The sequence below is a fragment of the Schistocerca nitens genome, unplaced genomic scaffold (genome assembly GCF_023898315.1).
Source record: "Schistocerca nitens isolate TAMUIC-IGC-003100 unplaced genomic scaffold, iqSchNite1.1 HiC_scaffold_184, whole genome shotgun sequence".
In the NCBI taxonomy this organism is placed as follows: Eukaryota; Metazoa; Arthropoda; class Insecta; order Orthoptera; family Acrididae; genus Schistocerca; species Schistocerca nitens.
In genome coordinates this window covers 1-20,249 of record NW_026045725.1, presented here as the reverse complement: position 1 = coordinate 20,249, position 20,249 = coordinate 1, and the positions used below count along the sequence as shown (strand labels likewise).

The 20,249-nt window shown below is 52.3% G+C and overlaps 14 non-coding genes and 1 pseudogene across 14 annotated transcripts; all 15 read left to right on the top strand.

Annotated features, from left to right (window-relative positions):
• Positions 1 to 294: 294 nt before the first annotated feature.
• On the top strand, positions 295 to 413 carry LOC126219599 (5S ribosomal RNA). Its single transcript, XR_007542744.1, has one exon. It is a non-coding gene; the product is annotated as a 5S ribosomal RNA (ribosomal RNA).
• A 1,247-nt stretch (positions 414 to 1,660) lies between these two features.
• LOC126219598 (5S ribosomal RNA) lies at positions 1,661 to 1,779 on the top strand. Its single transcript, XR_007542743.1, has one exon. It is a non-coding gene; the product is annotated as a 5S ribosomal RNA (ribosomal RNA).
• Positions 1,780 to 3,028: 1,249 nt separating this feature from the next.
• LOC126219597 (5S ribosomal RNA) lies at positions 3,029 to 3,147 on the top strand. Its single transcript, XR_007542742.1, has one exon. It is a non-coding gene; the product is annotated as a 5S ribosomal RNA (ribosomal RNA).
• A 1,249-nt stretch (positions 3,148 to 4,396) lies between these two features.
• LOC126219596 (5S ribosomal RNA) lies at positions 4,397 to 4,515 on the top strand. The gene has a single exon (XR_007542741.1). It is a non-coding gene; the product is annotated as a 5S ribosomal RNA (ribosomal RNA).
• A 1,249-nt stretch (positions 4,516 to 5,764) lies between these two features.
• LOC126219595 (5S ribosomal RNA) lies at positions 5,765 to 5,883 on the top strand. Its single transcript, XR_007542740.1, has one exon. It is a non-coding gene; the product is annotated as a 5S ribosomal RNA (ribosomal RNA).
• Positions 5,884 to 7,132: 1,249 nt separating this feature from the next.
• LOC126219594 (5S ribosomal RNA) lies at positions 7,133 to 7,251 on the top strand. Its single transcript, XR_007542739.1, has one exon. It is a non-coding gene; the product is annotated as a 5S ribosomal RNA (ribosomal RNA).
• A 1,249-nt stretch (positions 7,252 to 8,500) lies between these two features.
• LOC126219609 (5S ribosomal RNA) lies at positions 8,501 to 8,619 on the top strand (annotated as a pseudogene).
• Positions 8,620 to 10,132: 1,513 nt separating this feature from the next.
• Positions 10,133 to 10,251, top strand: LOC126219592 (5S ribosomal RNA). Its single transcript, XR_007542738.1, has one exon. It is a non-coding gene; the product is annotated as a 5S ribosomal RNA (ribosomal RNA).
• A 1,248-nt stretch (positions 10,252 to 11,499) lies between these two features.
• Positions 11,500 to 11,618, top strand: LOC126219591 (5S ribosomal RNA). Its single transcript, XR_007542737.1, has one exon. It is a non-coding gene; the product is annotated as a 5S ribosomal RNA (ribosomal RNA).
• A 1,249-nt stretch (positions 11,619 to 12,867) lies between these two features.
• Positions 12,868 to 12,986, top strand: LOC126219590 (5S ribosomal RNA). The gene has a single exon (XR_007542736.1). It is a non-coding gene; the product is annotated as a 5S ribosomal RNA (ribosomal RNA).
• Positions 12,987 to 14,234: 1,248 nt separating this feature from the next.
• LOC126219612 (5S ribosomal RNA) lies at positions 14,235 to 14,353 on the top strand. The gene has a single exon (XR_007542755.1). It is a non-coding gene; the product is annotated as a 5S ribosomal RNA (ribosomal RNA).
• A 1,249-nt stretch (positions 14,354 to 15,602) lies between these two features.
• On the top strand, positions 15,603 to 15,721 carry LOC126219611 (5S ribosomal RNA). Its single transcript, XR_007542754.1, has one exon. It is a non-coding gene; the product is annotated as a 5S ribosomal RNA (ribosomal RNA).
• Positions 15,722 to 16,969: 1,248 nt separating this feature from the next.
• On the top strand, positions 16,970 to 17,088 carry LOC126219610 (5S ribosomal RNA). The gene has a single exon (XR_007542753.1). It is a non-coding gene; the product is annotated as a 5S ribosomal RNA (ribosomal RNA).
• A 1,248-nt stretch (positions 17,089 to 18,336) lies between these two features.
• On the top strand, positions 18,337 to 18,455 carry LOC126219601 (5S ribosomal RNA). Its single transcript, XR_007542746.1, has one exon. It is a non-coding gene; the product is annotated as a 5S ribosomal RNA (ribosomal RNA).
• Positions 18,456 to 19,702: 1,247 nt separating this feature from the next.
• On the top strand, positions 19,703 to 19,821 carry LOC126219589 (5S ribosomal RNA). The gene has a single exon (XR_007542735.1). It is a non-coding gene; the product is annotated as a 5S ribosomal RNA (ribosomal RNA).
• The last annotated feature ends 428 nt before the right edge of the window (positions 19,822 to 20,249 follow it).

Genomic DNA, 20,249 nt, shown 5'->3' with positions numbered 1-20,249 from the left:
ACTGCCACACCCCGCGCGGTCCCCCCGCCGCCCGGCCACGCGCAAGCCCCACAAGATGCGTCGCCCGCGAGTGTCGGAGGCCGCACGCACCAACCAAACGAATGATAGACAGGCGGTGCAACGAGCAGCTGTGCTGTGTTGTGCGTCTCACCCACGTGGCGGCGCGCCGCACTGCGCGTCGCCTTCGAGGTGGAAGGACGTGCTTTGCGTCAAATGTGCCACGGAAAACGGCGATTGCGTGTGTTGGGAGAAGGGGCGAATGCTTCTTCTGCCGTGCGGCTACGTTATAAGGACGCCAACGGCCATACCATGTTGAATACACCGGTTCTCGTCCGATCACCGAAGTTAAGCAACATCGGGCCCGGTTAGTACTTGGATGGGTGACCGCCTGGGAACACCGGGTGCTGTTGGCTCTATCTCATTTTTTAACTTTTACGTCGCCACACCTGCGAGGCCTCTTTTTCATACTAACTTTCAGGTGTGACAAAGATGCTTCCACAAGCATTTTAAAGTACTGTATCAAACGTAAGATACGAAACTACAGTAATGAACTCAGTTTGAGCAAGAATGCGCGAAACAAGAGTGCTAGAACGCCTCGAAAATAACAACACACTACGAATCGACAGATGAGTTCTGAAATACGTCAGGGCCTACTGTTTAGTAGCAGTGGTAAATTCCACAAAGTAAATAAATAAACAAAAAGGAAGGAAAAAAAAAAAAAATCTGCCGTTCTCGTCCGATCACCGAAGTCAAGCAACAACGTTAGTACTCGGATCGGTGACCGCCTGGGAACTCTGGCTGCCTTCATTTTTTGCTTTTTAGTCGCTACCCCTGCCAGCCCTCTTTTCATGCTGCCTTTGCGATGTGACAAAGATGTTTCCACAGTGATTTAAAACTGTTGTATTAAGCATAAGGTACGATGTTAAGAAACTCAGTTTGAAGAAGAGTGTGCCTAGGAAGATTTCCAAAGTGTCTCTGGAAATAACAAAACAGTATGAAACGGCGAAAGTGTTCCGGAATACGACGGGGCTTATTGTTTTGGATGCTTTGTCGAACCTCCTGTGTCTTCTGTCCTTGTTTCCATGGCACGCCACAGCGCTGCTCTAGTAGCTCCCAACGGCCGCCCACGGCGTCTCGGACACGCCGGTCAGGCCCGCGCCCGTCTCGCAGATGTTTGTCGTGCTTGTGCCGTCATATGGACCGCGACCCGAGCGGCAGCGAGCGGCAGTCGAGCAAAGTCGAGACAAGTCGGGACGGAAGGGGAGGGGACAGGCGAGAGTGCACCGCGCAAATTACGCAAATATCTGAAAAGCGCGGCGCGGCGTGTGTCAGGCAGGTGAGAAAGCTTCCGTCGGTCCAGCAGGACACTGCCACACCCCGCGCGGTCCCCCCGCCGCCCGGCCACGCGCAAGCCCCACAAGATGCGTCGCCCGCGAGTGTCGGAGGCCGCACGCACCAACCAAACGAATGATAGACAGGCGGTGCAACGAGCAGCTGTGCTGTGTTGTGCGTCTCACCCACGTGGCGGCGCGCCGCACTGCGCGTCGCCTTCGAGGTGGAAGGACGTGCTTTGCGTCAAATGTGCCACGGAAAACGGCGATTGCGTGTGTTGGGAGAAGGGGCGAATGCTTCTTCTGCCGTGCGGCTACGTTATAAGGACGCCAACGGCCATACCATGTTGAATACACCGGTTCTCGTCCGATCACCGAAGTTAAGCAACATCGGGCCCGGTTAGTACTTGGATGGGTGACCGCCTGGGAACACCGGGTGCTGTTGGCTCTATCTCATTTTTTAACTTTTACGTCGCCACACCTGCGAGGCCTCTTTTTCATACTAACTTTCAGGTGTGACAAAGATGCTTCCACAAGCATTTTAAAGTACTGTATCAAACGTAAGATACGAAACTACAGTAATGAACTCAGTTTGAGCAAGAATGCGCGAAACAAGAGTGCTAGAACGCCTCGAAAATAACAACACACTACGAATCGACAGATGAGTTCTGAAATACGTCAGGGCCTACTGTTTAGTAGCAGTGGTAAATTCCACAAAGTAAATAAATAAACAAAAAGGAAGGAAAAAAAAAAAAAAAATCTGCCGTTCTCGTCCGATCACCGAAGTCAAGCAACAACGTTAGTACTCGGATCGGTGACCGCCTGGGAACTCTGGCTGCCTTCATTTTTTGCTTTTTAGTCGCTACCCCTGCCAGCCCTCTTTTCATGCTGCCTTTGCGATGTGACAAAGATGTTTCCACAGTGATTTAAAACTGTTGTATTAAGCATAAGGTACGATGTTAAGAAACTCAGTTTGAAGAAGAGTGTGCCTAGGAAGATTTCCAAAGTGTCTCTGGAAATAACAAAACAGTATGAAACGGCGAAAGTGTTCCGGAATACGACGGGGCTTATTGTTTTGGATGCTTTGTCGAACCTCCTGTGTCTTCTGTCCTTGTTTCCATGGCACGCCACAGCGCTGCTCTAGTAGCTCCCAACGGCCGCCCACGGCGTCTCGGACACGCCGGTCAGGCCCGCGCCCGTCTCGCAGATGTTTGTCGTGCTTGTGCCGTCATATGGACCGCGACCCGAGCGGCAGCGAGCGGCAGTCGAGCAAAGTCGAGACAAGTCGGGACGGAAGGGGAGGGGACAGGCGAGAGTGCACCGCGCAAATTACGCAAATATCTGAAAAGCGCGGCGCGGCGTGTGTCAGGCAGGTGAGAAAGCTTCCGTCGGTCCAGCAGGACACTGCCACACCCCGCGCGGTCCCCCCGCCGCCCGGCCACGCGCAAGCCCCACAAGATGCGTCGCCCGCGAGTGTCGGAGGCCGCACGCACCAACCAAACGAATGATAGACAGGCGGTGCAACGAGCAGCTGTGCTGTGTTGTGCGTCTCACCCACGTGGCGGCGCGCCGCACTGCGCGTCGCCTTCGAGGTGGAAGGACGTGCTTTGCGTCAAATGTGCCACGGAAAACGGCGATTGCGTGTGTTGGGAGAAGGGGCGAATGCTTCTTCTGCCGTGCGGCTACGTTATAAGGACGCCAACGGCCATACCATGTTGAATACACCGGTTCTCGTCCGATCACCGAAGTTAAGCAACATCGGGCCCGGTTAGTACTTGGATGGGTGACCGCCTGGGAACACCGGGTGCTGTTGGCTCTATCTCATTTTTTAACTTTTACGTCGCCACACCTGCGAGGCCTCTTTTTCATACTAACTTTCAGGTGTGACAAAGATGCTTCCACAAGCATTTTAAAGTACTGTATCAAACGTAAGATACGAAACTACAGTAATGAACTCAGTTTGAGCAAGAATGCGCGAAACAAGAGTGCTAGAACGCCTCGAAAATAACAACACACTACGAATCGACAGATGAGTTCTGAAATACGTCAGGGCCTACTGTTTAGTAGCAGTGGTAAATTCCACAAAGTAAATAAATAAACAAAAAGGAAGGAAAAAAAAAAAAAAAATCTGCCGTTCTCGTCCGATCACCGAAGTCAAGCAACAACGTTAGTACTCGGATCGGTGACCGCCTGGGAACTCTGGCTGCCTTCATTTTTTGCTTTTTAGTCGCTACCCCTGCCAGCCCTCTTTTCATGCTGCCTTTGCGATGTGACAAAGATGTTTCCACAGTGATTTAAAACTGTTGTATTAAGCATAAGGTACGATGTTAAGAAACTCAGTTTGAAGAAGAGTGTGCCTAGGAAGATTTCCAAAGTGTCTCTGGAAATAACAAAACAGTATGAAACGGCGAAAGTGTTCCGGAATACGACGGGGCTTATTGTTTTGGATGCTTTGTCGAACCTCCTGTGTCTTCTGTCCTTGTTTCCATGGCACGCCACAGCGCTGCTCTAGTAGCTCCCAACGGCCGCCCACGGCGTCTCGGACACGCCGGTCAGGCCCGCGCCCGTCTCGCAGATGTTTGTCGTGCTTGTGCCGTCATATGGACCGCGACCCGAGCGGCAGCGAGCGGCAGTCGAGCAAAGTCGAGACAAGTCGGGACGGAAGGGGAGGGGACAGGCGAGAGTGCACCGCGCAAATTACGCAAATATCTGAAAAGCGCGGCGCGGCGTGTGTCAGGCAGGTGAGAAAGCTTCCGTCGGTCCAGCAGGACACTGCCACACCCCGCGCGGTCCCCCCGCCGCCCGGCCACGCGCAAGCCCCACAAGATGCGTCGCCCGCGAGTGTCGGAGGCCGCACGCACCAACCAAACGAATGATAGACAGGCGGTGCAACGAGCAGCTGTGCTGTGTTGTGCGTCTCACCCACGTGGCGGCGCGCCGCACTGCGCGTCGCCTTCGAGGTGGAAGGACGTGCTTTGCGTCAAATGTGCCACGGAAAACGGCGATTGCGTGTGTTGGGAGAAGGGGCGAATGCTTCTTCTGCCGTGCGGCTACGTTATAAGGACGCCAACGGCCATACCATGTTGAATACACCGGTTCTCGTCCGATCACCGAAGTTAAGCAACATCGGGCCCGGTTAGTACTTGGATGGGTGACCGCCTGGGAACACCGGGTGCTGTTGGCTCTATCTCATTTTTTAACTTTTACGTCGCCACACCTGCGAGGCCTCTTTTTCATACTAACTTTCAGGTGTGACAAAGATGCTTCCACAAGCATTTTAAAGTACTGTATCAAACGTAAGATACGAAACTACAGTAATGAACTCAGTTTGAGCAAGAATGCGCGAAACAAGAGTGCTAGAACGCCTCGAAAATAACAACACACTACGAATCGACAGATGAGTTCTGAAATACGTCAGGGCCTACTGTTTAGTAGCAGTGGTAAATTCCACAAAGTAAATAAATAAACAAAAAGGAAGGAAAAAAAAAAAAAAAATCTGCCGTTCTCGTCCGATCACCGAAGTCAAGCAACAACGTTAGTACTCGGATCGGTGACCGCCTGGGAACTCTGGCTGCCTTCATTTTTTGCTTTTTAGTCGCTACCCCTGCCAGCCCTCTTTTCATGCTGCCTTTGCGATGTGACAAAGATGTTTCCACAGTGATTTAAAACTGTTGTATTAAGCATAAGGTACGATGTTAAGAAACTCAGTTTGAAGAAGAGTGTGCCTAGGAAGATTTCCAAAGTGTCTCTGGAAATAACAAAACAGTATGAAACGGCGAAAGTGTTCCGGAATACGACGGGGCTTATTGTTTTGGATGCTTTGTCGAACCTCCTGTGTCTTCTGTCCTTGTTTCCATGGCACGCCACAGCGCTGCTCTAGTAGCTCCCAACGGCCGCCCACGGCGTCTCGGACACGCCGGTCAGGCCCGCGCCCGTCTCGCAGATGTTTGTCGTGCTTGTGCCGTCATATGGACCGCGACCCGAGCGGCAGCGAGCGGCAGTCGAGCAAAGTCGAGACAAGTCGGGACGGAAGGGGAGGGGACAGGCGAGAGTGCACCGCGCAAATTACGCAAATATCTGAAAAGCGCGGCGCGGCGTGTGTCAGGCAGGTGAGAAAGCTTCCGTCGGTCCAGCAGGACACTGCCACACCCCGCGCGGTCCCCCCGCCGCCCGGCCACGCGCAAGCCCCACAAGATGCGTCGCCCGCGAGTGTCGGAGGCCGCACGCACCAACCAAACGAATGATAGACAGGCGGTGCAACGAGCAGCTGTGCTGTGTTGTGCGTCTCACCCACGTGGCGGCGCGCCGCACTGCGCGTCGCCTTCGAGGTGGAAGGACGTGCTTTGCGTCAAATGTGCCACGGAAAACGGCGATTGCGTGTGTTGGGAGAAGGGGCGAATGCTTCTTCTGCCGTGCGGCTACGTTATAAGGACGCCAACGGCCATACCATGTTGAATACACCGGTTCTCGTCCGATCACCGAAGTTAAGCAACATCGGGCCCGGTTAGTACTTGGATGGGTGACCGCCTGGGAACACCGGGTGCTGTTGGCTCTATCTCATTTTTTAACTTTTACGTCGCCACACCTGCGAGGCCTCTTTTTCATACTAACTTTCAGGTGTGACAAAGATGCTTCCACAAGCATTTTAAAGTACTGTATCAAACGTAAGATACGAAACTACAGTAATGAACTCAGTTTGAGCAAGAATGCGCGAAACAAGAGTGCTAGAACGCCTCGAAAATAACAACACACTACGAATCGACAGATGAGTTCTGAAATACGTCAGGGCCTACTGTTTAGTAGCAGTGGTAAATTCCACAAAGTAAATAAATAAACAAAAAGGAAGGAAAAAAAAAAAAAAAATCTGCCGTTCTCGTCCGATCACCGAAGTCAAGCAACAACGTTAGTACTCGGATCGGTGACCGCCTGGGAACTCTGGCTGCCTTCATTTTTTGCTTTTTAGTCGCTACCCCTGCCAGCCCTCTTTTCATGCTGCCTTTGCGATGTGACAAAGATGTTTCCACAGTGATTTAAAACTGTTGTATTAAGCATAAGGTACGATGTTAAGAAACTCAGTTTGAAGAAGAGTGTGCCTAGGAAGATTTCCAAAGTGTCTCTGGAAATAACAAAACAGTATGAAACGGCGAAAGTGTTCCGGAATACGACGGGGCTTATTGTTTTGGATGCTTTGTCGAACCTCCTGTGTCTTCTGTCCTTGTTTCCATGGCACGCCACAGCGCTGCTCTAGTAGCTCCCAACGGCCGCCCACGGCGTCTCGGACACGCCGGTCAGGCCCGCGCCCGTCTCGCAGATGTTTGTCGTGCTTGTGCCGTCATATGGACCGCGACCCGAGCGGCAGCGAGCGGCAGTCGAGCAAAGTCGAGACAAGTCGGGACGGAAGGGGAGGGGACAGGCGAGAGTGCACCGCGCAAATTACGCAAATATCTGAAAAGCGCGGCGCGGCGTGTGTCAGGCAGGTGAGAAAGCTTCCGTCGGTCCAGCAGGACACTGCCACACCCCGCGCGGTCCCCCCGCCGCCCGGCCACGCGCAAGCCCCACAAGATGCGTCGCCCGCGAGTGTCGGAGGCCGCACGCACCAACCAAACGAATGATAGACAGGCGGTGCAACGAGCAGCTGTGCTGTGTTGTGCGTCTCACCCACGTGGCGGCGCGCCGCACTGCGCGTCGCCTTCGAGGTGGAAGGACGTGCTTTGCGTCAAATGTGCCACGGAAAACGGCGATTGCGTGTGTTGGGAGAAGGGGCGAATGCTTCTTCTGCCGTGCGGCTACGTTATAAGGACGCCAACGGCCATACCATGTTGAATACACCGGTTCTCGTCCGATCACCGAAGTTAAGCAACATCGGGCCCGGTTAGTACTTGGATGGGTGACCGCCTGGGAACACCGGGTGCTGTTGGCTCTATCTCATTTTTTAACTTTTACGTCGCCACACCTGCGAGGCCTCTTTTTCATACTAACTTTCAGGTGTGACAAAGATGCTTCCACAAGCATTTTAAAGTACTGTATCAAACGTAAGATACGAAACTACAGTAATGAACTCAGTTTGAGCAAGAATGCGCGAAACAAGAGTGCTAGAACGCCTCGAAAATAACAACACACTACGAATCGACAGATGAGTTCTGAAATACGTCAGGGCCTACTGTTTAGTAGCAGTGGTAAATTCCACAAAGTAAATAAATAAACAAAAAGGAAGGAAAAAAAAAAAAAAAATCTGCCGTTCTCGTCCGATCACCGAAGTCAAGCAACAACGTTAGTACTCGGATCGGTGACCGCCTGGGAACTCTGGCTGCCTTCATTTTTTGCTTTTTAGTCGCTACCCCTGCCAGCCCTCTTTTCATGCTGCCTTTGCGATGTGACAAAGATGTTTCCACAGTGATTTAAAACTGTTGTATTAAGCATAAGGTACGATGTTAAGAAACTCAGTTTGAAGAAGAGTGTGCCTAGGAAGATTTCCAAAGTGTCTCTGGAAATAACAAAACAGTATGAAACGGCGAAAGTGTTCCGGAATACGACGGGGCTTATTGTTTTGGATGCTTTGTCGAACCTCCTGTGTCTTCTGTCCTTGTTTCCATGGCACGCCACAGCGCTGCTCTAGTAGCTCCCAACGGCCGCCCACGGCGTCTCGGACACGCCGGTCAGGCCCGCGCCCGTCTCGCAGATGTTTGTCGTGCTTGTGCCGTCATATGGACCGCGACCCGAGCGGCAGCGAGCGGCAGTCGAGCAAAGTCGAGACAAGTCGGGACGGAAGGGGAGGGGACAGGCGAGAGTGCACCGCGCAAATTACGCAAATATCTGAAAAGCGCGGCGCGGCGTGTGTCAGGCAGGTGAGAAAGCTTCCGTCGGTCCAGCAGGACACTGCCACACCCCGCGCGGTCCCCCCGCCGCCCGGCCACGCGCAAGCCCCACAAGATGCGTCGCCCGCGAGTGTCGGAGGCCGCACGCACCAACCAAACGAATGATAGACAGGCGGTGCAACGAGCAGCTGTGCTGTGTTGTGCGTCTCACCCACGTGGCGGCGCGCCGCACTGCGCGTCGCCTTCGAGGTGGAAGGACGTGCTTTGCGTCAAATGTGCCACGGAAAACGGCGATTGCGTGTGTTGGGAGAAGGGGCGAATGCTTCTTCTGCCGTGCGGCTACGTTATAAGGACGCCAACGGCCATACCATGTTGAATACACCGGTTCTCGTCCGATCACCGAAGTTAAGCAACATCGGGCCCGGTTAGTACTTGGATGGGTGACCGCCTGGGAACACCGGGGAATGAATTAAAAAAAAAAAAACAATCGGAGTAATGCGAGTTTTGTAATTAAATGATATAAAAAAAAAAAGACAGGCAAATCTATCTGAAGGACACTCAGTGAATAAATGTGTTGTAACTCGACCAAAAGAACAATCAGAACAGAAATCTAAACAACGAAAATCACAGTTCAATAATCAAGTACACCATTTAATGTAAAGATTTGTAATTGTTAAAAAATTGTAAATAAAAGTTTATATACGTTACAAAAAAAAAAAAAAAAGGTGCTGTTGGCTCTATCTCATTTTTTAACTTTTACGTCGCCACACCTGCGAGGCCTCTTTTTCATACTAACTTTCAGGTGTGACAAAGATGCTTCCACAAGCATTTTAAAGTACTGTATCAAACGTAAGATACGAAACTACAGTAATGAACTCAGTTTGAGCAAGAATGCGCGAAACAAGAGTGCTAGAACGCCTCGAAAATAACAACACACTACGAATCGACAGATGAGTTCTGAAATACGTCAGGGCCTACTGTTTAGTAGCAGTGGTAAATTCCACAAAGTAAATAAATAAACAAAAAGGAAGGAAAAAAAAAAAAAAAATCTGCCGTTCTCGTCCGATCACCGAAGTCAAGCAACAACGTTAGTACTCGGATCGGTGACCGCCTGGGAACTCTGGCTGCCTTCATTTTTTGCTTTTTAGTCGCTACCCCTGCCAGCCCTCTTTTCATGCTGCCTTTGCGATGTGACAAAGATGTTTCCACAGTGATTTAAAACTGTTGTATTAAGCATAAGGTACGATGTTAAGAAACTCAGTTTGAAGAAGAGTGTGCCTAGGAAGATTTCCAAAGTGTCTCTGGAAATAACAAAACAGTATGAAACGGCGAAAGTGTTCCGGAATACGACGGGGCTTATTGTTTTGGATGCTTTGTCGAACCTCCTGTGTCTTCTGTCCTTGTTTCCATGGCACGCCACAGCGCTGCTCTAGTAGCTCCCAACGGCCGCCCACGGCGTCTCGGACACGCCGGTCAGGCCCGCGCCCGTCTCGCAGATGTTTGTCGTGCTTGTGCCGTCATATGGACCGCGACCCGAGCGGCAGCGAGCGGCAGTCGAGCAAAGTCGAGACAAGTCGGGACGGAAGGGGAGGGGACAGGCGAGAGTGCACCGCGCAAATTACGCAAATATCTGAAAAGCGCGGCGCGGCGTGTGTCAGGCAGGTGAGAAAGCTTCCGTCGGTCCAGCAGGACACTGCCACACCCCGCGCGGTCCCCCCGCCGCCCGGCCACGCGCAAGCCCCACAAGATGCGTCGCCCGCGAGTGTCGGAGGCCGCACGCACCAACCAAACGAATGATAGACAGGCGGTGCAACGAGCAGCTGTGCTGTGTTGTGCGTCTCACCCACGTGGCGGCGCGCCGCACTGCGCGTCGCCTTCGAGGTGGAAGGACGTGCTTTGCGTCAAATGTGCCACGGAAAACGGCGATTGCGTGTGTTGGGAGAAGGGGCGAATGCTTCTTCTGCCGTGCGGCTACGTTATAAGGACGCCAACGGCCATACCATGTTGAATACACCGGTTCTCGTCCGATCACCGAAGTTAAGCAACATCGGGCCCGGTTAGTACTTGGATGGGTGACCGCCTGGGAACACCGGGTGCTGTTGGCTCTATCTCATTTTTTAACTTTTACGTCGCCACACCTGCGAGGCCTCTTTTTCATACTAACTTTCAGGTGTGACAAAGATGCTTCCACAAGCATTTTAAAGTACTGTATCAAACGTAAGATACGAAACTACAGTAATGAACTCAGTTTGAGCAAGAATGCGCGAAACAAGAGTGCTAGAACGCCTCGAAAATAACAACACACTACGAATCGACAGATGAGTTCTGAAATACGTCAGGGCCTACTGTTTAGTAGCAGTGGTAAATTCCACAAAGTAAATAAATAAACAAAAAGGAAGGAAAAAAAAAAAAAAATCTGCCGTTCTCGTCCGATCACCGAAGTCAAGCAACAACGTTAGTACTCGGATCGGTGACCGCCTGGGAACTCTGGCTGCCTTCATTTTTTGCTTTTTAGTCGCTACCCCTGCCAGCCCTCTTTTCATGCTGCCTTTGCGATGTGACAAAGATGTTTCCACAGTGATTTAAAACTGTTGTATTAAGCATAAGGTACGATGTTAAGAAACTCAGTTTGAAGAAGAGTGTGCCTAGGAAGATTTCCAAAGTGTCTCTGGAAATAACAAAACAGTATGAAACGGCGAAAGTGTTCCGGAATACGACGGGGCTTATTGTTTTGGATGCTTTGTCGAACCTCCTGTGTCTTCTGTCCTTGTTTCCATGGCACGCCACAGCGCTGCTCTAGTAGCTCCCAACGGCCGCCCACGGCGTCTCGGACACGCCGGTCAGGCCCGCGCCCGTCTCGCAGATGTTTGTCGTGCTTGTGCCGTCATATGGACCGCGACCCGAGCGGCAGCGAGCGGCAGTCGAGCAAAGTCGAGACAAGTCGGGACGGAAGGGGAGGGGACAGGCGAGAGTGCACCGCGCAAATTACGCAAATATCTGAAAAGCGCGGCGCGGCGTGTGTCAGGCAGGTGAGAAAGCTTCCGTCGGTCCAGCAGGACACTGCCACACCCCGCGCGGTCCCCCCGCCGCCCGGCCACGCGCAAGCCCCACAAGATGCGTCGCCCGCGAGTGTCGGAGGCCGCACGCACCAACCAAACGAATGATAGACAGGCGGTGCAACGAGCAGCTGTGCTGTGTTGTGCGTCTCACCCACGTGGCGGCGCGCCGCACTGCGCGTCGCCTTCGAGGTGGAAGGACGTGCTTTGCGTCAAATGTGCCACGGAAAACGGCGATTGCGTGTGTTGGGAGAAGGGGCGAATGCTTCTTCTGCCGTGCGGCTACGTTATAAGGACGCCAACGGCCATACCATGTTGAATACACCGGTTCTCGTCCGATCACCGAAGTTAAGCAACATCGGGCCCGGTTAGTACTTGGATGGGTGACCGCCTGGGAACACCGGGTGCTGTTGGCTCTATCTCATTTTTTAACTTTTACGTCGCCACACCTGCGAGGCCTCTTTTTCATACTAACTTTCAGGTGTGACAAAGATGCTTCCACAAGCATTTTAAAGTACTGTATCAAACGTAAGATACGAAACTACAGTAATGAACTCAGTTTGAGCAAGAATGCGCGAAACAAGAGTGCTAGAACGCCTCGAAAATAACAACACACTACGAATCGACAGATGAGTTCTGAAATACGTCAGGGCCTACTGTTTAGTAGCAGTGGTAAATTCCACAAAGTAAATAAATAAACAAAAAGGAAGGAAAAAAAAAAAAAAAATCTGCCGTTCTCGTCCGATCACCGAAGTCAAGCAACAACGTTAGTACTCGGATCGGTGACCGCCTGGGAACTCTGGCTGCCTTCATTTTTTGCTTTTTAGTCGCTACCCCTGCCAGCCCTCTTTTCATGCTGCCTTTGCGATGTGACAAAGATGTTTCCACAGTGATTTAAAACTGTTGTATTAAGCATAAGGTACGATGTTAAGAAACTCAGTTTGAAGAAGAGTGTGCCTAGGAAGATTTCCAAAGTGTCTCTGGAAATAACAAAACAGTATGAAACGGCGAAAGTGTTCCGGAATACGACGGGGCTTATTGTTTTGGATGCTTTGTCGAACCTCCTGTGTCTTCTGTCCTTGTTTCCATGGCACGCCACAGCGCTGCTCTAGTAGCTCCCAACGGCCGCCCACGGCGTCTCGGACACGCCGGTCAGGCCCGCGCCCGTCTCGCAGATGTTTGTCGTGCTTGTGCCGTCATATGGACCGCGACCCGAGCGGCAGCGAGCGGCAGTCGAGCAAAGTCGAGACAAGTCGGGACGGAAGGGGAGGGGACAGGCGAGAGTGCACCGCGCAAATTACGCAAATATCTGAAAAGCGCGGCGCGGCGTGTGTCAGGCAGGTGAGAAAGCTTCCGTCGGTCCAGCAGGACACTGCCACACCCCGCGCGGTCCCCCCGCCGCCCGGCCACGCGCAAGCCCCACAAGATGCGTCGCCCGCGAGTGTCGGAGGCCGCACGCACCAACCAAACGAATGATAGACAGGCGGTGCAACGAGCAGCTGTGCTGTGTTGTGCGTCTCACCCACGTGGCGGCGCGCCGCACTGCGCGTCGCCTTCGAGGTGGAAGGACGTGCTTTGCGTCAAATGTGCCACGGAAAACGGCGATTGCGTGTGTTGGGAGAAGGGGCGAATGCTTCTTCTGCCGTGCGGCTACGTTATAAGGACGCCAACGGCCATACCATGTTGAATACACCGGTTCTCGTCCGATCACCGAAGTTAAGCAACATCGGGCCCGGTTAGTACTTGGATGGGTGACCGCCTGGGAACACCGGGTGCTGTTGGCTCTATCTCATTTTTTAACTTTTACGTCGCCACACCTGCGAGGCCTCTTTTTCATACTAACTTTCAGGTGTGACAAAGATGCTTCCACAAGCATTTTAAAGTACTGTATCAAACGTAAGATACGAAACTACAGTAATGAACTCAGTTTGAGCAAGAATGCGCGAAACAAGAGTGCTAGAACGCCTCGAAAATAACAACACACTACGAATCGACAGATGAGTTCTGAAATACGTCAGGGCCTACTGTTTAGTAGCAGTGGTAAATTCCACAAAGTAAATAAATAAACAAAAAGGAAGGAAAAAAAAAAAAAAATCTGCCGTTCTCGTCCGATCACCGAAGTCAAGCAACAACGTTAGTACTCGGATCGGTGACCGCCTGGGAACTCTGGCTGCCTTCATTTTTTGCTTTTTAGTCGCTACCCCTGCCAGCCCTCTTTTCATGCTGCCTTTGCGATGTGACAAAGATGTTTCCACAGTGATTTAAAACTGTTGTATTAAGCATAAGGTACGATGTTAAGAAACTCAGTTTGAAGAAGAGTGTGCCTAGGAAGATTTCCAAAGTGTCTCTGGAAATAACAAAACAGTATGAAACGGCGAAAGTGTTCCGGAATACGACGGGGCTTATTGTTTTGGATGCTTTGTCGAACCTCCTGTGTCTTCTGTCCTTGTTTCCATGGCACGCCACAGCGCTGCTCTAGTAGCTCCCAACGGCCGCCCACGGCGTCTCGGACACGCCGGTCAGGCCCGCGCCCGTCTCGCAGATGTTTGTCGTGCTTGTGCCGTCATATGGACCGCGACCCGAGCGGCAGCGAGCGGCAGTCGAGCAAAGTCGAGACAAGTCGGGACGGAAGGGGAGGGGACAGGCGAGAGTGCACCGCGCAAATTACGCAAATATCTGAAAAGCGCGGCGCGGCGTGTGTCAGGCAGGTGAGAAAGCTTCCGTCGGTCCAGCAGGACACTGCCACACCCCGCGCGGTCCCCCCGCCGCCCGGCCACGCGCAAGCCCCACAAGATGCGTCGCCCGCGAGTGTCGGAGGCCGCACGCACCAACCAAACGAATGATAGACAGGCGGTGCAACGAGCAGCTGTGCTGTGTTGTGCGTCTCACCCACGTGGCGGCGCGCCGCACTGCGCGTCGCCTTCGAGGTGGAAGGACGTGCTTTGCGTCAAATGTGCCACGGAAAACGGCGATTGCGTGTGTTGGGAGAAGGGGCGAATGCTTCTTCTGCCGTGCGGCTACGTTATAAGGACGCCAACGGCCATACCATGTTGAATACACCGGTTCTCGTCCGATCACCGAAGTTAAGCAACATCGGGCCCGGTTAGTACTTGGATGGGTGACCGCCTGGGAACACCGGGTGCTGTTGGCTCTATCTCATTTTTTAACTTTTACGTCGCCACACCTGCGAGGCCTCTTTTTCATACTAACTTTCAGGTGTGACAAAGATGCTTCCACAAGCATTTTAAAGTACTGTATCAAACGTAAGATACGAAACTACAGTAATGAACTCAGTTTGAGCAAGAATGCGCGAAACAAGAGTGCTAGAACGCCTCGAAAATAACAACACACTACGAATCGACAGATGAGTTCTGAAATACGTCAGGGCCTACTGTTTAGTAGCAGTGGTAAATTCCACAAAGTAAATAAATAAACAAAAAGGAAGGAAAAAAAAAAAAAAAATCTGCCGTTCTCGTCCGATCACCGAAGTCAAGCAACAACGTTAGTACTCGGATCGGTGACCGCCTGGGAACTCTGGCTGCCTTCATTTTTTGCTTTTTAGTCGCTACCCCTGCCAGCCCTCTTTTCATGCTGCCTTTGCGATGTGACAAAGATGTTTCCACAGTGATTTAAAACTGTTGTATTAAGCATAAGGTACGATGTTAAGAAACTCAGTTTGAAGAAGAGTGTGCCTAGGAAGATTTCCAAAGTGTCTCTGGAAATAACAAAACAGTATGAAACGGCGAAAGTGTTCCGGAATACGACGGGGCTTATTGTTTTGGATGCTTTGTCGAACCTCCTGTGTCTTCTGTCCTTGTTTCCATGGCACGCCACAGCGCTGCTCTAGTAGCTCCCAACGGCCGCCCACGGCGTCTCGGACACGCCGGTCAGGCCCGCGCCCGTCTCGCAGATGTTTGTCGTGCTTGTGCCGTCATATGGACCGCGACCCGAGCGGCAGCGAGCGGCAGTCGAGCAAAGTCGAGACAAGTCGGGACGGAAGGGGAGGGGACAGGCGAGAGTGCACCGCGCAAATTACGCAAATATCTGAAAAGCGCGGCGCGGCGTGTGTCAGGCAGGTGAGAAAGCTTCCGTCGGTCCAGCAGGACACTGCCACACCCCGCGCGGTCCCCCCGCCGCCCGGCCACGCGCAAGCCCCACAAGATGCGTCGCCCGCGAGTGTCGGAGGCCGCACGCACCAACCAAACGAATGATAGACAGGCGGTGCAACGAGCAGCTGTGCTGTGTTGTGCGTCTCACCCACGTGGCGGCGCGCCGCACTGCGCGTCGCCTTCGAGGTGGAAGGACGTGCTTTGCGTCAAATGTGCCACGGAAAACGGCGATTGCGTGTGTTGGGAGAAGGGGCGAATGCTTCTTCTGCCGTGCGGCTACGTTATAAGGACGCCAACGGCCATACCATGTTGAATACACCGGTTCTCGTCCGATCACCGAAGTTAAGCAACATCGGGCCCGGTTAGTACTTGGATGGGTGACCGCCTGGGAACACCGGGTGCTGTTGGCTCTATCTCATTTTTTAACTTTTACGTCGCCACACCTGCGAGGCCTCTTTTTCATACTAACTTTCAGGTGTGACAAAGATGCTTCCACAAGCATTTTAAAGTACTGTATCAAACGTAAGATACGAAACTACAGTAATGAACTCAGTTTGAGCAAGAATGCGCGAAACAAGAGTGCTAGAACGCCTCGAAAATAACAACACACTACGAATCGACAGATGAGTTCTGAAATACGTCAGGGCCTACTGTTTAGTAGCAGTGGTAAATTCCACAAAGTAAATAAATAAACAAAAAGGAAGGAAAAAAAAAAAAAAATCTGCCGTTCTCGTCCGATCACCGAAGTCAAGCAACAACGTTAGTACTCGGATCGGTGACCGCCTGGGAACTCTGGCTGCCTTCATTTTTTGCTTTTTAGTCGCTACCCCTGCCAGCCCTCTTTTCATGCTGCCTTTGCGATGTGACAAAGATGTTTCCACAGTGATTTAAAACTGTTGTATTAAGCATAAGGTACGATGTTAAGAAACTCAGTTTGAAGAAGAGTGTGCCTAGGAAGATTTCCAAAGTGTCTCTGGAAATAACAAAACAGTATGAAACGGCGAAAGTGTTCCGGAATACGACGGGGCTTATTGTTTTGGATGCTTTGTCGAACCTCCTGTGTCTTCTGTCCTTGTTTCCATGGCACGCCACAGCGCTGCTCTAGTAGCTCCCAACGGCCGCCCACGGCGTCTCGGACACGCCGGTCAGGCCCGCGCCCGTCTCGCAGATGTTTGTCGTGCTTGTGCCGTCATATGGACCGCGACCCGAGCGGCAGCGAGCGGCAGTCGAGCAAAGTCGAGACAAGTCGGGACGGAAGGGGAGGGGACAGGCGAGAGTGCACCGCGCAAATTACGCAAATATCTGAAAAGCGCGGCGCGGCGTGTGTCAGGCAGGTGAGAAAGCTTCCGTCGGTCCAGCAGGACACTGCCACACCCCGCGCGGTCCCCCCGCCGCCCGGCCACGCGCAAGCCCCACAAGATGCGTCGCCCGCGAGTGTCGGAGGCCGCACGCACCAACCAAACGAATGATAGACAGGCGGTGCAACGAGCAGCTGTGCTGTGTTGTGCGTCTCACCCACGTGGCGGCGCGCCGCACTGCGCGTCGCCTTCGAGGTGGAAGGACGTGCTTTGCGTCAAATGTGCCACGGAAAACGGCGATTGCGTGTGTTGGGAGAAGGGGCGAATGCTTCTTCTGCCGTGCGGCTACGTTATAAGGACGCCAACGGCCATACCATGTTGAATACACCGGTTCTCGTCCGATCACCGAAGTTAAGCAACATCGGGCCCGGTTAGTACTTGGATGGGTGACCGCCTGGGAACACCGGGTGCTGTTGGCTCTATCTCATTTTTTAACTTTTACGTCGCCACACCTGCGAGGCCTCTTTTTCATACTAACTTTCAGGTGTGACAAAGATGCTTCCACAAGCATTTTAAAGTACTGTATCAAACGTAAGATACGAAACTACAGTAATGAACTCAGTTTGAGCAAGAATGCGCGAAACAAGAGTGCTAGAACGCCTCGAAAATAACAACACACTACGAATCGACAGATGAGTTCTGAAATACGTCAGGGCCTACTGTTTAGTAGCAGTGGTAAATTCCACAAAGTAAATAAATAAACAAAAAGGAAGGAAAAAAAAAAAAAAATCTGCCGTTCTCGTCCGATCACCGAAGTCAAGCAACAACGTTAGTACTCGGATCGGTGACCGCCTGGGAACTCTGGCTGCCTTCATTTTTTGCTTTTTAGTCGCTACCCCTGCCAGCCCTCTTTTCATGCTGCCTTTGCGATGTGACAAAGATGTTTCCACAGTGATTTAAAACTGTTGTATTAAGCATAAGGTACGATGTTAAGAAACTCAGTTTGAAGAAGAGTGTGCCTAGGAAGATTTCCAAAGTGTCTCTGGAAATAACAAAACAGTATGAAACGGCGAAAGTGTTCCGGAATACGACGGGGCTTATTGTTTTGGATGCTTTGTCGAACCTCCTGTGTCTTCTGTCCTTGTTTCCATGGCACGCCACAGCGCTGCTCTAGTAGCTCCCAACGGCCGCCCACGGCGTCTCGGACACGCCGGTCAGGCCCGCGCCCGTCTCGCAGATGTTTGTCGTGCTTGTGCCGTCATATGGACCGCGACCCGAGCGGCAGCGAGCGGCAGTCGAGCAAAGTCGAGACAAGTCGGGACGGAAGGGGAGGGGACAGGCGAGAGTGCACCGCGCAAATTACGCAAATATCTGAAAAGCGCGGCGCGGCGTGTGTCAGGCAGGTGAGAAAGCTTCCGTCGGTCCAGCAGGACACTGCCACACCCCGCGCGGTCCCCCCGCCGCCCGGCCACGCGCAAGCCCCACAAGATGCGTCGCCCGCGAGTGTCGGAGGCCGCACGCACCAACCAAACGAATGATAGACAGGCGGTGCAACGAGCAGCTGTGCTGTGTTGTGCGTCTCACCCACGTGGCGGCGCGCCGCACTGCGCGTCGCCTTCGAGGTGGAAGGACGTGCTTTGCGTCAAATGTGCCACGGAAAACGGCGATTGCGTGTGTTGGGAGAAGGGGCGAATGCTTCTTCTGCCGTGCGGCTACGTTATAAGGACGCCAACGGCCATACCATGTTGAATACACCGGTTCTCGTCCGATCACCGAAGTTAAGCAACATCGGGCCCGGTTAGTACTTGGATGGGTGACCGCCTGGGAACACCGGGTGCTGTTGGCTCTATCTCATTTTTTAACTTTTACGTCGCCACACCTGCGAGGCCTCTTTTTCATACTAACTTTCAGGTGTGACAAAGATGCTTCCACAAGCATTTTAAAGTACTGTATCAAACGTAAGATACGAAACTACAGTAATGAACTCAGTTTGAGCAAGAATGCGCGAAACAAGAGTGCTAGAACGCCTCGAAAATAACAACACACTACGAATCGACAGATGAGTTCTGAAATACGTCAGGGCCTACTGTTTAGTAGCAGTGGTAAATTCCACAAAGTAAATAAATAAACAAAAAGGAAGGAAAAAAAAAAAAAATCTGCCGTTCTCGTCCGATCACCGAAGTCAAGCAACAACGTTAGTACTCGGATCGGTGACCGCCTGGGAACTCTGGCTGCCTTCATTTTTTGCTTTTTAGTCGCTACCCCTGCCAGCCCTCTTTTCATGCTGCCTTTGCGATGTGACAAAGATGTTTCCACAGTGATTTAAAACTGTTGTATTAAGCATAAGGTACGATGTTAAGAAACTCAGTTTGAAGAAGAGTGTGCCTAGGAAGATTTCCAAAGTGTCTCTGGAAATAACAAAACAGTATGAAACGGCGAAAGTGTTCCGGAATACGACGGGGCTTATTGTTTTGGATGCTTTGTCGAACCTCCTGTGTCTTCTGTCCTTGTTTCCATGGCACGCCACAGCGCTGCTCTAGTAGCTCCCAACGGCCGCCCACGGCGTCTCGGACACGCCGGTCAGGCCCGCGCCCGTCTCGCAGATGTTTGTCGTGCTTGTGCCGTCATATGGACCGCGACCCGAGCGGCAGCGAGCGGCAGTCGAGCAAAGTCGAGACAAGTCGGGACGGAAGGGGAGGGGACAGGCGAGAGTGCACCGCGCAAATTACGCAAATATCTGAAAAGCGCGGCGCGGCGTGTGTCAGGCAGGTGAGAAAGCTTCCGTCGGTCCAGCAGGACACTGCCACACCCCGCGCGGTCCCCCCGCCGCCCGGCCACGCGCAAGCCCCACAAGATGCGTCGCCCGCGAGTGTCGGAGGCCGCACGCACCAACCAAACGAATGATAGACAGGCGGTGCAACGAGCAGCTGTGCTGTGTTGTGCGTCTCACCCACGTGGCGGCGCGCCGCACTGCGCGTCGCCTTCGAGGTGGAAGGACGTGCTTTGCGTCAAATGTGCCACGGAAAACGGCGATTGCGTGTGTTGGGAGAAGGGGCGAATGCTTCTTCTGCCGTGCGGCTACGTTATAAGGACGCCAACGGCCATACCATGTTGAATACACCGGTTCTCGTCCGATCACCGAAGTTAAGCAACATCGGGCCCGGTTAGTACTTGGATGGGTGACCGCCTGGGAACACCGGGTGCTGTTGGCTCTATCTCATTTTTTAACTTTTACGTCGCCACACCTGCGAGGCCTCTTTTTCATACTAACTTTCAGGTGTGACAAAGATGCTTCCACAAGCATTTTAAAGTACTGTATCAAACGTAAGATACGAAACTACAGTAATGAACTCAGTTTGAGCAAGAATGCGCGAAACAAGAGTGCTAGAACGCCTCGAAAATAACAACACACTACGAATCGACAGATGAGTTCTGAAATACGTCAGGGCCTACTGTTTAGTAGCAGTGGTAAATTCCACAAAGTAAATAAATAAACAAAAAGGAAGGAAAAAAAAAAAAAAATCTGCCGTTCTCGTCCGATCACCGAAGTCAAGCAACAACGTTAGTACTCGGATCGGTGACCGCCTGGGAACTCTGGCTGCCTTCATTTTTTGCTTTTTAGTCGCTACCCCTGCCAGCC